Consider the following 14,537-nt stretch of genomic DNA (forward strand, 5'->3'; position numbering starts at 1 on the left):
AATAAAGTCGTCCAATTTTCAGGATTCTAATAATTTTTCCTTTTCCTCTATTGTCTTCCGTATCTTTTTATTGTCTTTCTTTGGTGTTGTTGTCATGAGTTTCTCACTTGTTAACTTAAAATCGTCTTGGTATTCATTTTTTGCACTTTTGATCATAACATTCTACATAAACATCCAATGCTTTAAGTTTTGTTCTTAACTTATATTTGTCTTTCTTATTTTATTAGCCTTGTAAGTTGTCTAATTTCTTCACTATTTTGTAAATTTTACACTTATAATTGTAGATTTTTTTTTGTCTTTTAACATTCGAATTATGATGCGTGTTAGCTTTTTCCATTTTGTATAGATTTTGACTCTTAAGTGTTTTCATGTTTTTCCCCTCTAAATATTGATAGATTTGGTTTAGTTTTAACATATTTATTTATAGTGGATTGGGAAACAAGTTTTGCAACTAACATATTAATTCCTTTCCACTTTGCGGGTGCGAGTGCAGCCTTATAGCGGCATTAGAAAAGAGGGACGAAAGATACCAAAGGGACAGCCAAACTCATAAATCCAAAACAAACTGACAACGCCATGGCTAAAAATGAAAAAGACAAACAAACAACAGCACACACGACACAACATAGAAAACTAAAGAATAAACAACACGAACCCCACCAAAAAACTAGGGGTGATCTCAGGTGCTCCAGAAGGGTAAGCAGATCCTGCTCCACATGCGGCACCCGTCGTGTTGCTTATGTGATAACAAATCTGGTAAATAGTCTAATTCGGTAGGTCACATTCATGAAAGGGAAGGGGATTGTAGTTACGACGTAAGGAACATATCCGATATCATTTGTGAAACGGTTATTCCATAACGGTCAACCAACTCGTGATGGCGTCCGTAAAATTTACGAAGGGATGATTTTAACTTCACCATTTGGAACTCTTGGTTTAATATCTTCCTTGTGAGCAGCAACCCTATATAGCCTGCTCTTTTTTGAAATCTACAAGGGTGTCTTTAACGTGCAAGAGATATCGCTCTCTCTTAACAATGGTTAGCCATTTATCGTCCCCTTCCGATGAACTATCATCGTTTCCTAAAGACCATACTCGCAAATGGTGTCAAGGGAGAGCCGAAAATTCAGATTAGATTTGGTACTGATAGTCATGTTCTGTTCATTTTATTTTATCAATCTTTTTATTGTAATGATATGAAATTGTCATAATGATTTGAACACTGAGTACCTTTGTTGTCGTGGAGCAAATTGTACTTTTGATTTATTTTCCGATGTTTCCTTTATCAAATTTGTTGGCGATCATATTTAATAATTATTGCATATAATACTATTGTCTTGGCTTCAAATGATTATCTTATTGTGAAAGATCTAACCATCTCTTTTGAGTTATAAAAATGTTCAAATGAGAACGGTTATTCTGTTTACAGCATATTCTGAAATTACCTTCATCAAGAAAGGTAAGAACCAAAAGCCAGGACATCTGAAAAAAAATGTAAACTTATACAACAAAATTTTGTCACCGAAAGACACTTTGACAGGATTGTCATTTTTTTTATCCAGATTAGATCTACTTTACATAAATGAAATACAACCTTATTTTTTTAATATTATAAATTGTATGTAATTAACTATGATGATGATTTAAATATACAACTTTGTTTACAAGTTGTCCCTAAAAGAGGCATAAGATACCTAGCATACAATCAAAACTCATTAGCAGATAGAAATTGAAAGTTCTATGGTATTAAGGGGGTTGACCTTGGTTCAGGGAGATAACTCTTTAAATCAGTTATGCGTTTGTAAAAGTCAAGTTTCGTCAATGAATTTTAAGCATTTTCCTGAAACGGATTGGAAATAATCTATGTATCCAAGAAGCTTAGAACACATTTATGAAAATGGCTGACACAAACATACTGATGATTTTAAGAGTTGTTTCTCTTAACCTAGGTCTACCTCCTTAAGCGAAAGATGACGAGAGAAACAAAACATTCGAAACAAAGTATCCGACTTAAAAACTGAGAGAGATCCGAGGTGCTCACATATGTGATAAAGGTTAGAGAGATATGCCGATTTGTATTAGGTTATTATTAATGAAGAACTAACACTAGTGTTTTTTCTTCATGCCCATGGGGAACTGACCTTATTACCTCACAAATATGTAAAAATATAACAAAAATACTGAACTCGAAGGTACTTTGTCTATAAATGATGACAAAAACAAACGCTATCAATCAACAGAACAAGTGAAAAACTACTACCATATTCCTAATTTTGTTTAGGCATTTCCCAAATATAATAATAGGTTGAATCTGGTTTTATGGTTAGCTAAACCTCCCACTTGTTTGACAGTAAATGTAAAAATGAATCTTATAATATTTGAATTCATGATGTTTTTATTTACTGTAGACATTGTATCTTAATAAAACGCATACTTGAATGAACATATAACATCTGAACTATCTTAGAATACCCGACTACATCTAAAGGGAAATAACTGGAAAAAGTAAAATAAATTGAATGTAGAGAAAATTTATCAAATACTGATGGTTTAAATCACATTTTTGTATTCATAGAAAATGAAAATAAAATTGTCGTTTAAATGAAAAAAAATGAAGATTAGAAAAATGGAAATCATATGATCGTTTGTGTCCATAAAGGCCACAAATGAGTTATAAAAATTATCTTCATAAATATGAATATTCCAGGAAAAATAGAAAAAGAATACTATGAGTAAATACAATAAAATGCGGTTTAGCCAAAATGATTACGATTATAGAAACTAACTAGTTTGGTATTTACAAACTTACGAGGTCATACTAATGAGTACAAATATTACTGTTATACCACTGTTTGAGGTTAGGGGGAGGGTTGGGATCCAGCTAACATGTTTAACCCCCGCCACATTATTTATGTATGTGCCTGTCCCAAGTCAGGAGCCTGTAATTCAGTGGTTGTCGTTTGTTTATGTGTTACATATTTGTTTTTCGTTCATTTCTTTTTTTTTTTTATATAAATAAGGCCGTTAGTTTTTTCGTTTGAATTGTATTACATTGTCTTATCGGGGACTTTTATAGCTGACTATGCGGTATGGGCTTTGCTCATTGTTGAAGGCCGTACGGTGACCTATAGTTGTTAATGTCTGTGTCATTTTGGTCTCTTGTGGACAGTTGTCTCATTGGCAATCATAGCACATCTTCTTTTTTATATATTCTAATGTAAAAAATATAATTGCTTATATATATATATATATATATATATATATATAAAAGTCTATAGAAAGGACCAACCAGCAAATTTACTACGTACCGGATCGTCTAGAATAGGCGATACTATGCAGATAAGGAAAAAATTATATCAGTCTAAAAATTTGGACAACGGTACTGATATAAGATGTTATAATACGAAAATGTTGTTATTAAATCGTGTTGACAAATATTTCGGCTCAACAAATGGCCTTCTTCAAGTGTCACAAGTTTTAACAATACTGATCAAATATTTCGGCTCAACAAATGGCCATCTTCAAGTGTCACAAGTTTTAACAATACGGCCTTCTTCAAGTGTCACAAGTTTTAACAATACGGCCTTCTTCAAGTGTCACAAGTTTTAACATCTTATATAAGTACCGTTGTGCAAATTTTTAGACTGATATATATAAATTTTGCAGCTCAATGTATATGACCTCTTGCATTTAGCTGCTTTGAAAATAAGAAAATTTTGCAGCTCAATGTACATGTTGCACTTGGATTTAGCTACCTTAAAAATACATAATTGGTAGTTGAAGTTAGCAACGTCCATTGGCCAATATTACGGGATAAAAAGGACGATGCTTTAAGATAAAGAATAATTTAAACAAAGCATCGTCCTTTTTATCCCGTAATATTGGCCAATGGACGTTGCTAACTTCAACTACCAATTATGTATTTTTAAGGTAGCTAAATCAAAGTGCAACATGTACATTGAGCTGCAAAATTTTCTTATTTTCAAAGCAGCTAAATGCAAGAGGTCATATACATTGAGCTGCAAAATTTTCTTATTTTGAAGGCAGTTCAGTGCAACATAGACGTTGAGCTGCAAAAGTTTCTTATCATCTACATCCGATTTCACCTGGATAGATGCACGCTTGATGAAGCTAGTTGGTCTAGCGAAATATTGCGTTTATTTTCATCATTTTGTAAATATTTTAAACATTCTTATATTTACATACTAAATAGTGTGTTAAAATTACATTGTTAGGCAATCTATAATTTTATTTGTGTAACTGAATTAATCTCTGTACTGATTAATCCACACTCCCATAGATTTGTATGTCATGTGCTGCTATTTATAGGCACTTATATATATATATATATATATATATATATATATATATATATATTATATATATATATATATATATATAAAACATCTTACAAAACAATAACAAATATATAGGACACTTAAGCGATAATGGTTGTTTCCATAACACTGAAAAGTGTATGCCAATATCACATATATATATAAAACATCTTACAAAACAATAACAAATATATAGGACACTTAAGCGATAATGGTTGTTTCCATAACACTGAAAAGTGTATGCTAATATCACTGATACTGAATATGATTATTTAGCCAAATTCGGTACAATTTTTTGGCGAACTTTTTAGCAAAAGCAAATGATAAAACACATCAAAAGAATGGACAATAACAGTTACTGTCATACAGGCATTTTCAAATGTAAAAAATGGTGCATTGAACCTGGTTTTATAGCAGTAAACCTCTCACTTGTATGACCGTTGCATCAAATTAAATTATATTGACAACGATGCGTGAACAAAATGTCACAAACAGGGGTACAAAAAACAACACGAACCGTACAAAAACTTGAGTTAGATGAGTAACACGTGCTCGGTCTTTATCACCTATGCTTTTTGTTTGGTGTTGTTCCCTTAAATTTATTGTTGTTGGGTCTTCTTGAAAGAAGAAAAAAAAAACATGCTTATGTAATAACATTTATAAAAAGTAGAGGATTGATTTAAAATAACCAAAAGTGAGCAAACAGTTTTTCATATAGCACCTAGTAAATGAAAAAAACACCGCTTACATATTGATAACAAATCTATTATCATTGATATGGTCATATTTATAAATTAACTGTTTTCAAAACTTCCGAATTTTTGAAATACTAAGCAGGCTTTTCAACCAAATATATTACCTTAGCTGTATTTGGCAAAACGTTCAGGAATTTTGTTCCTCAATGCTCTCCAACTTCATACTTTATTTGGACTTTTTGGATTCGAGCCTCACTGATGAGTCTTGTGTAGACGAAACGCGCGTCTGGCGTAAATACAAAATTTAATCCTGGTATCTATGACGATATTTCATTACTCAACTTTCTGTTGAATATTTCCATTTTGTAAAAGGATAACTTAAATTTCAAACTATCAGCAAACAGGCAGTTGCTACACTACAGGTCTTTATAATATTTTTCATACATTTTGAAAGAATATTTTGGTTTAAGACCTTTAAGATTCAATTAAATCTATAGCATCATATAATAACATTATTTGCATTAGTTCACCAAAATAAAAGCATATAAAGAAAAATACTACATTACAACATATTTCCAGAGGCAGATTTATCTGGGACTATTTTTTTTTTTTATGTTTGTAGGAATGTTTGGGTGAGATTTGGTCACCGGCATCTAATTAATTTACTTCTGAAAGAACCAATTGCAAAAAATGAAAGAGACAACAACAGACCAAAAAATGACTACTGTTTTAAGCTTTTAAAAATTCAGAGGTTTCTCTTCCCATTTTTAAAAAAAATATGCATAAAAATATAATACTATCGTTAATTATCCATTTTTAGATGGTGACGTTTCCTTGTCACCATCTTACGGTTTTAACATACTTATATCAACTTGTACGATTCGCTCGTGTATGTAACAACGTTTTAGATTTTAGCGAGAGAAATTTATGTGTTACTGAAAAATAATTACACCTTGGTTTTTGATATCACAAACTAGTCAAAACATTTATTAAATTTTATCATCGGAACAAGGACATCATTCGTAAATATAACTCAACGTGCAAACATCTTCCACGTTCAGGTATTTCACATCCAATCCGTTATGGTAATATTCTTTACAAAGCACAAAAATATCAGTATTCACCTCAGAAGCTAATAAAACCTTTAAACAGACTTATTAAGAAGGGATATAGTTACGATTCTGTTGTCAGGTCAATAAAGATTGCATATTTTGGCTTTAATATTGATTCACTTATAGGGTCTTTGCATCAGCATTAAACACATTTATTTTAAAACCAGTTGTTGGTATGACACAAGTTATGTTCTTCTCAAATAGTTTATGATGGCATAATACTAAACTCTTAACGGGAGGGAATATATATATCTTTATTAGCCTCCCTAAGGAGAGATAGTGATACCAATACAATATTAATGCATAACACAATATATACAAATTTGAATAGAAAACACACACACACACACACACAAAAGAAAAAATAATAATTGAAAGTACTCTAAACTTAATTCAAATTGTTAATACGGATTGAGAAAAAACTTTGAACTTAATTCATATTGCCAATTAGGAATGAGAAAATGTTTTGCAAAATCTGTAAACATATTTGACGCATAAAAATTGAAAACGCTTTTTCTGCTCACAGTCTAGATCAAATTCGGTTTCGCATGACAGTAAAATGTAACAGAAATCTTCATCATCTAAGGAACCAAGAAAGGCACTGAAAGTTATTGGGTTGAAGCATAGTAGCTCGCACCAGAATTCATCCCGAATGTCGGATAAATAGTCACACGACGAAATTGCGTGGATACACGGGTCGGTGAAAAGTTTACCACATTTATCACATAAAATACTATCACTGTTCGTATTGTGGACCAAACAACACATTTGACTGTTTACGCAAATACGGAAAGTCTAATGCAACTGTCCATGCAGGATGAGGCTGAATATGTATCTTCTTGAAAATGTTAAAGTCACTATCTATGTTTATACGTTGTTGCCATTCATTAATTTCATATTCAAAAATAGATCTGTGAACTATTCGCTTCCATATACGCTGAGACGGAAAATGTCCGCTATCCATAAACTTTGTTAAATAGCCCGATAAATGGTATTTGTAGAGTAAATCCACACAGTCCTTTGAAAAATCCGATGCACAATTGATGTACTCTTGATTAAAATACTTGAGTTCAAAAAGTTTACGTACGAGAATACGAAATGAAATTGCTCTTTGTGGTAAATTACAAATTCGTCCGAAGAAAAGTAACTTGCGTTCATTAATAAAGCTGTCAAGGTTAAACCAACCAATGAGAGAAAGGCACATATCAGTTCTTGTCCGTCTAGGTAATCCTTGAATGAACTTACAAACATAGTGATGCGTTCGTTCTAACATAAGTGTTTCTGTTTTAGACAGCTTGCCCCAGATCTCACATCCGTAAAGAGCTTTTGGGTAGCATACTTGGCGAATAATCTTTGCACATACTATAGGGTTGAGAACAGCAGGATGAATACCGGAGCGAATCACAGATGCAGTGGTTGCTCTTCAGGTTCGAAACGCTTTTAATGTACGATCCATTGTTTTCATCGATGTGTCTAGTGAAATACCAACATGCGTTGCACTTTTAACTGATAGAATAGGTTCGTTGTATAGGAATATATCTGGACCTGTAAGTGTTTTGCCGAATTGAAGAAGTTTGCTTTTCGCGGGTGAAAATGAGAAGCTCCATGATTCGCTATATTGTTCACATATTGATACCATTTCTTGAGCGGATTCGTGATTTGTGGCAATGAGAGAAATGTCATCGGCCTGAACGGGAGAACTACTATTAATCTCATATAGGAATGCTCCTTTGTTACTAGATTCAAGTTCATTTATCAAATCGTTAATAAAAATCAGATATAACTTGGTAGACAACGCACTGCCTTGGCGCACACCACGGTTCAGTTTAAACCATTTCGAAAGTTTTCCACCAGACAGAATAGCACTTGATAAATCTGTGTACATGTTATCTAATAGTAGCCATAATTTTCCGGTCGCACCATATTCAAAAAGTTTAATACGTAATCCATCAGGAGGTACTGTGTCAAATGCTTTAGTGCTGTCTAATAAAACAACTATAACTGTTCCGTTCTTTTTTATGTGATGAATAGTTACTTCATTAAGGTTGAATGAAGCATTTAAACTAGACAGGAGTTTTTGGTAAGCTACCTGTTGGACATTCGGGAAGTCAGTACGCAATAAGGTAAGTAGCAGGTCGACCAACTTCTCGAAGATCTTTGTTATACTCGGCACTAACGAGATGCCTCTGTATGAGTTTGTATTTGTTTTTGGCTTGTTTCCACCTTTATAAAGAAGTATTATCATACTCTTTCTCCAGTCGTTCGGAATGTACGCACATTTGATACACAAGTTGAAGAGGTGATGTAAATGTTTTATAAGTAATTTACCGCCATACCGTATGTGCTCATAAAACAAACCGTCGTGGCCACACGCTTTGTTGTTCTTTAGTTTTGAACAAATTTCATTTACATCTGATAATTTAAATGTAATGATGTTCTGATCACGGTTGACAATTTTGCGAATAGATGACACTTTTTCGGTAATTTCAGTTTTGCGCCTCGGGTCGGTATATGTCGAAGGAGAAAATACATTTTGGAAATGAGATAGCCAGATATCATTGATCTTTTCAGGATCGGTATAAGTCACACCATCTTTCACTAACGCACTACAAGCGCTTGATTTCTTTTTACGATTATTTATGATTGTCCAAACCGTTTTCTGATCAATATCAAGGTTACTTTCGATAGTTTTTGCTAAATTACTTTCATATTCATCAAATGCGTTTCTTAAAGCTGTACGAAATTCTCTTTTTGCAGACTTGTATTTTTGAAAAAGCTCACAGTTTGTATCATGACAATGACAATTGTTTATCCATTCATTCCGAATACTACGCATCGAGTCTCGTAAATCTGTAAGTTTCGGATTCTAATACGGTTTCGAGTGGTGATTGAACTTTTTATACGGTAAAGTGTCTTTTTCGGCTTTCTTTATAGCACTGACTATGCAAGAATAGTACGATTCAATCACATCAGGTGTGGCTGTATTTGGAAAATTTACCGTCCATAGATTTGTTGATACTGCAAAAGTGTAATCCTCTATAGAGTTTGTACTTCGTGCGCGTTCCCAAGATACAGTAGGGTCACTAGTCTCTTGTGGATGATGAAGAAGAGATTCCGTTTCTAATCAAATCTACTTCGTTACGGAAACATTCGTACGGTTAAGTTACTGCAGGTAAGTATAAAGAGAACACATAATACTTTTCACTGTTTGGTATATTTATTTCAATTCCGATAATTCTGTCACTGTTAACCTCAATTAAAGATGTAAACGGATAAATGTCTTTTGATATGAGTAATGCAACCCAAGAACGACCTTTGCAGGTGAGTAATTCAGGATTCAGTTCATCAGTCCCTTTTGCAATTGAGATATAATTCTTATCAATCGAATCAACAACATGTAACTGATAAGTATGTAGCCAATGTTCTGATAAGGCGCATACATTTACATTATACATTCGAAGATTTTCAGCTAGGAACGGTATACATGAAAAAATACCTCTACAATTCCAACACATTAAATTAAGTTTTTCTTTAGCAACAGTCATTATGAAGGATTTATAGAATGTTCACTGGCGAATTGCTCCCATGGTAACCATTGTTTCATGTAAATACCTTGGGGCCAAAATTCTGGATGGGTTATAAGATGTTCATCATCTGCTACAATGTTGAGTTGAGCGGCGGCAGTACGTTTTGATGGTCTATTGAAATATCTTAAAAATGTCACACGTATATTCCGCTCGGAAAGAAAATATCGCATATTATCTTCAGAACTACATGATTTATCGATCCCGCCGATATAAAAACGACTAACACGTCTACTTTTACGAGTGAAACCTTTAAAATCCGAGGTTTTTGGGTTACATAATGATCTTGGAAAATGTACCGAAATACTGTTTGTGTCATTTGCTTGAATGTTCGTAGTTTTGGATGAAGTTGACATGTTTCTAACTTGATTATCCGTTTTAGATATTGTGTCTTGAGATACACGAATTCGATCGTGTGCAGGTAATATCGGACATGAAGTTGAAGTGCGAGGTGTCTCGGACCTAATTGGGGAATCCAATGGTACAACAGATACAGATTTATCTGCTGTCTGAACTGCGGCTGCTGCGTAAGTCATAACTTCACGTTACTCGCTTGGAAGTTCTTCTCGACATTAACAACGCGTCTTCGTAATTCACTAGTGGATGTCATAGATGAATTAATTTTTGTCTGAAAATCCTCTAAAGCGGTATTGACGTCCTTTACTTGGTCACTTAACAGAAGCACCTTACTTTTTACATTACAAATTCCAGTTGAGCGGATATCACTTATGTTTGTGATACGTGATGCTTCAGAATTCAAACGGGTTTTTGTTTCATTTGCAACAACAGATACTTTAGAGATTCTAGTTTCGCATTTCGAAATAGCCGTTGTGTTGTTTACAATAACAAGCTCGATTTCTTTTATTTTGTTGTTTGCTGAGCGCATTGTTTCCGTGGTACTCGAGTTATCGTTAGCTTAATCTACTTGCTTTAGTGACACACTTTCAAGTTCCGATTTAACACATGTTAAACTATCATTTAGTTTATTATTTGCAGTTCTAGCGAAATTTAGTTGATTTTGAATGTAATTCATGCGTTCCTTTTGCTTAGTGAAATCATCATTAAGTTTTACATTTTGTTTTTGTAAACTATCAATTTTACACAGTAAAGCAGACTTGTCGTTCTCGTGGGCAATCTTTAATTCAATGATTGAACTTTCGACATGTACCAAAGTGTCTCTAATTGAACTATCTACAAACAGCTGCGGGGTAGATGTGACAAAGTCATTCACACAAGGAGTATCCCTTATCGATGGTTTAATACTTAGAGCTTCTTTTAAATCATCGCAAAATTCGCCTTTTTTGCAAGACGGAGGGAAAAGCAATCACGACCAAGCTTATTTACCAATGGCTCGCCTTTCTTTGTTTTTTGTTGCATGCGTTTTTTTCAAAATTGAGGATGCAAACGGAAAGTCGGGTCTTTGCTTTGCTATGACAAAATATTGTAATCGTAGTTGCTCTAGAGCTATTGCATCATTGTCACAAACTTGAACCAATCGGGTAACGAAAGTGTCTTTGGGTAGGCCATTACATTGATCTTCAATGCTCTGTAAAACTAATTTCTTTGGATCAGGGTCTTGGTTAGACATATTTGTAGGCAGGGTGTAATTAAACGGGTTTGCCATATGGTCGCTTTGAGAACCAAGAAATTGTCTGACGATGTCTTGTGAGCTATTTGATATAATTTCCGTATCAAAGTTGTTTTGTATATAAGTATTTTGACTGCATTGTAGAGAACAGGGTTGTAATTCAGTGTATATCAAGTCTGGTTCATTGTTTACACTTTTGTCACCGTTCATTTTGAAAAGATAATCTAACGGGTGGATTAAAACAGTTCACTACTCATTACTTTACACACTGACAAAGTTTGTGTTGCCGATCTATTAATTTTAAAGTTGTATTTCTTTTCGAGATAGGTGAAAATATTGTGTTTGTACAAAAATGTTCTTTCTCACCAAATATGTTGACGGAATTCCTTGTAGAAAGCTTCAAAAACACAAGAAAATTCTCAGAGCAAAATATCCTACATCCAACCTCAAGGGAGATAAATCATGTACCAGTATATATATATAAACATCTTACAAAACAATAACAAATATATAGGACACTTAAGCAATAATGGTTGTTTCCATAACACTGAAAAGTGTATGCCAATATCACTGATACTGAATATGATTATTTAGCCAAATTCGGTACAATTTTTTGGCGAACTTTTTAGCAAAAGCAAATGATAAAACACAACAAAAGAATGGACAACAACAGTTACTGTCATATTCCTGACTTAGTACAGGCATTTTCAAATGTAAAAAATGGTGCATTGAACCTGGTTTTATAGCAGTAAACCTCTCACTTGTATGGCCGTTGCATCAAATTAAATTATATTGACAACGATGCGTGAACAAAATGTCACAAACAGGGGTACAAAAAACAACACGAACCGTACAAAAACTGAGTTAGATGAGTAACACGTGATCGGTCTTTATCACCTATGCTTTTTGTTTGGTGTTGTTCCCTTAAATTTATTGTTGTTGGGTCTTCTTTAAAGAAGAAAAAAAAAAACATGCTTATGTAATAACATTTATAACCAGGTGCTCTGCAGGGCGCAGCTTTATACGACCGCAGAGGTCGAACCCTGAACAGTTGGGGCAAGTATGGACAAAACATTCAAGCGTGATACAGCTCTGAATTTGGATTGTGATCAAATTTTTGACATTACATGGTTTTTTTTACACAAAACAAATGTCAAGATTTTACAAATCAATTAAAGATTTCTTCTTCAAACTTATTTAAATCTAAAATTAAATAGTTGACACAGCATAGGTTTCTGACACAGAATGAATGTGGTCTAATGAACTTAAAAATTTTTTTTTGCCTTTAAGCAATTCACGATGCTGTTGAATATTAATCCTCTCAAAAAAATGTTTGAAGAAATTTCTTTTTATTTATGAAATCTGAAATGAGAAAAATTTAACCCCCCCCCCCATTTTTTTTCACATCCCCGTTTCCCTTTTTCCAAAACTGATATCAATTCAAATTTCTAATGGAGTTTGCAACAATAACTACTCTTTTAAATACATCATAAAATATTAAAATGTAAAGTAAAGTGCTTGTTATCACTGAATGGTAAAGATTGGTTGGTAGTAAAAGTGAATATACATTGTTTATTGTATAAAACAATAAAAAGAACTTCATCAACAACATTCTATATTGGCAAATTTCCAATGAAGTTATTAACATAAAGTTATTGGCAAATAAAAATAGAAAATGACATCATAGTCATGTCTGGCAAATGTCCAACGTACGTTATCTAAAAACATTTTAGATAAGATAAGGAAAAAAAGCTTCATCAGCAACATTTTATATTGGCAAATTTCCAATGAAGTTATTTACATAAAGTTATTGGCAAATAAAAATAGAAATAAAAATAGAAAATGACATCATAGTCATGTCTGGCAAATTTCCAACATATATTATCAACTACTATTCTATACAAAGAAAGATAACTCCAATTGAAAATTAATTGCTATTGCACAATATTGTGCAATTAGATATTTCTTGCTATTGTGCAATACTGTGCAATTGAAAATTTCTTGCTATTGCACAATACTTTATATGGAATCCTGATTTGGACCAACTTGAAAACTGGGCCCATAATCAAAAATCAAAGTACATGTTTAGATAAAGCATATCAAATAAGCCCAAGAATTTAATTTTTGTTAAAATCAAACTTAGTTTAATTTTGGACCCTTTGGACCTTAATGTAGACCAATTTGAAAACTGGACCAAAAATTAAGAATCTACATACACAGTTAGATTTGGCATATCAAAGAACCCATTTATTCAATTTTTGATGAAATCAAACAAAGTTTAATTTTGGACCCCCATTTGGATCAACTTGAAAACTAGGCCAATAATTAAAAATCTAAGTACATTTTTAAATTCAGCATATCAAAGAACCCCAAGGATTCAATTTTTGTTAAAATCAAACTAAGTTTAATTTTGGACCCTTTGGACCTTAATGTAGACCAATTTGAAAATGGGACCAAAAATTAAGAATCTACATACATAGTTAGATTCGGCATATCAAAGAACCCCAATTATTCAATGTTTGATGAAATCACACAAAGTTCAATTTTGGACCCTTTGGGCCCCTTATTCCTAAACTGTTGGGACCAAAACTCCCAAAATCAAACCCAACCTTCCTTTTATGGTCATAAACCTTGTGTTTAAATTTCATAGATTTCTATTTACTTATACTAAAGTTATGGTGCAAAAACCAAGAATAATGCTTATTTGGGCCCCTTTTTGGCCCCTAATTCATAAACTGTTAGGACCAAAACTCCAAAAATCAATCCCAACCTTTCTTTTGTGGTCATAAACCTTGTGTTTAAATTTCATTGATTTCTATTTACTTATACTAAAGTTATTGTGCGAAACCAAGAATAATGCTTATTTGGGCCCTTTTTTGGCCCTTAATTCCTTAACTGTTGGAACCAAAACTCCCAAAATCAATCCCAACCGTCCTTTCGTGGTCATAAACCTTGTGTCAAAATTTCATAGATTTCTATTCACTTAAACTAAAGTTATAGTGCGAAAACCAAGAAAATGCTTATTTGGGCCCTTTTTGGCCCCTAATTCCTAAAATGTTGGGACCAAAACTCCCAAAATCAATCCCAACCTTCCTTTTGTGGTCATAAACCTTGTGTTAAAATTTCATTGATTTCTATTCACTTTTACTAAAGTTAGAGTGCGAAAACTAAAAGTATTCGGACGACGACGACGACGACGCAAGACGCAAGACGACGCAGGA

Source organism: Mytilus galloprovincialis, chromosome 8, assembly GCF_965363235.1.
Source record: "Mytilus galloprovincialis chromosome 8, xbMytGall1.hap1.1, whole genome shotgun sequence".
In the NCBI taxonomy this organism is placed as follows: domain Eukaryota; kingdom Metazoa; phylum Mollusca; class Bivalvia; order Mytilida; family Mytilidae; genus Mytilus; species Mytilus galloprovincialis.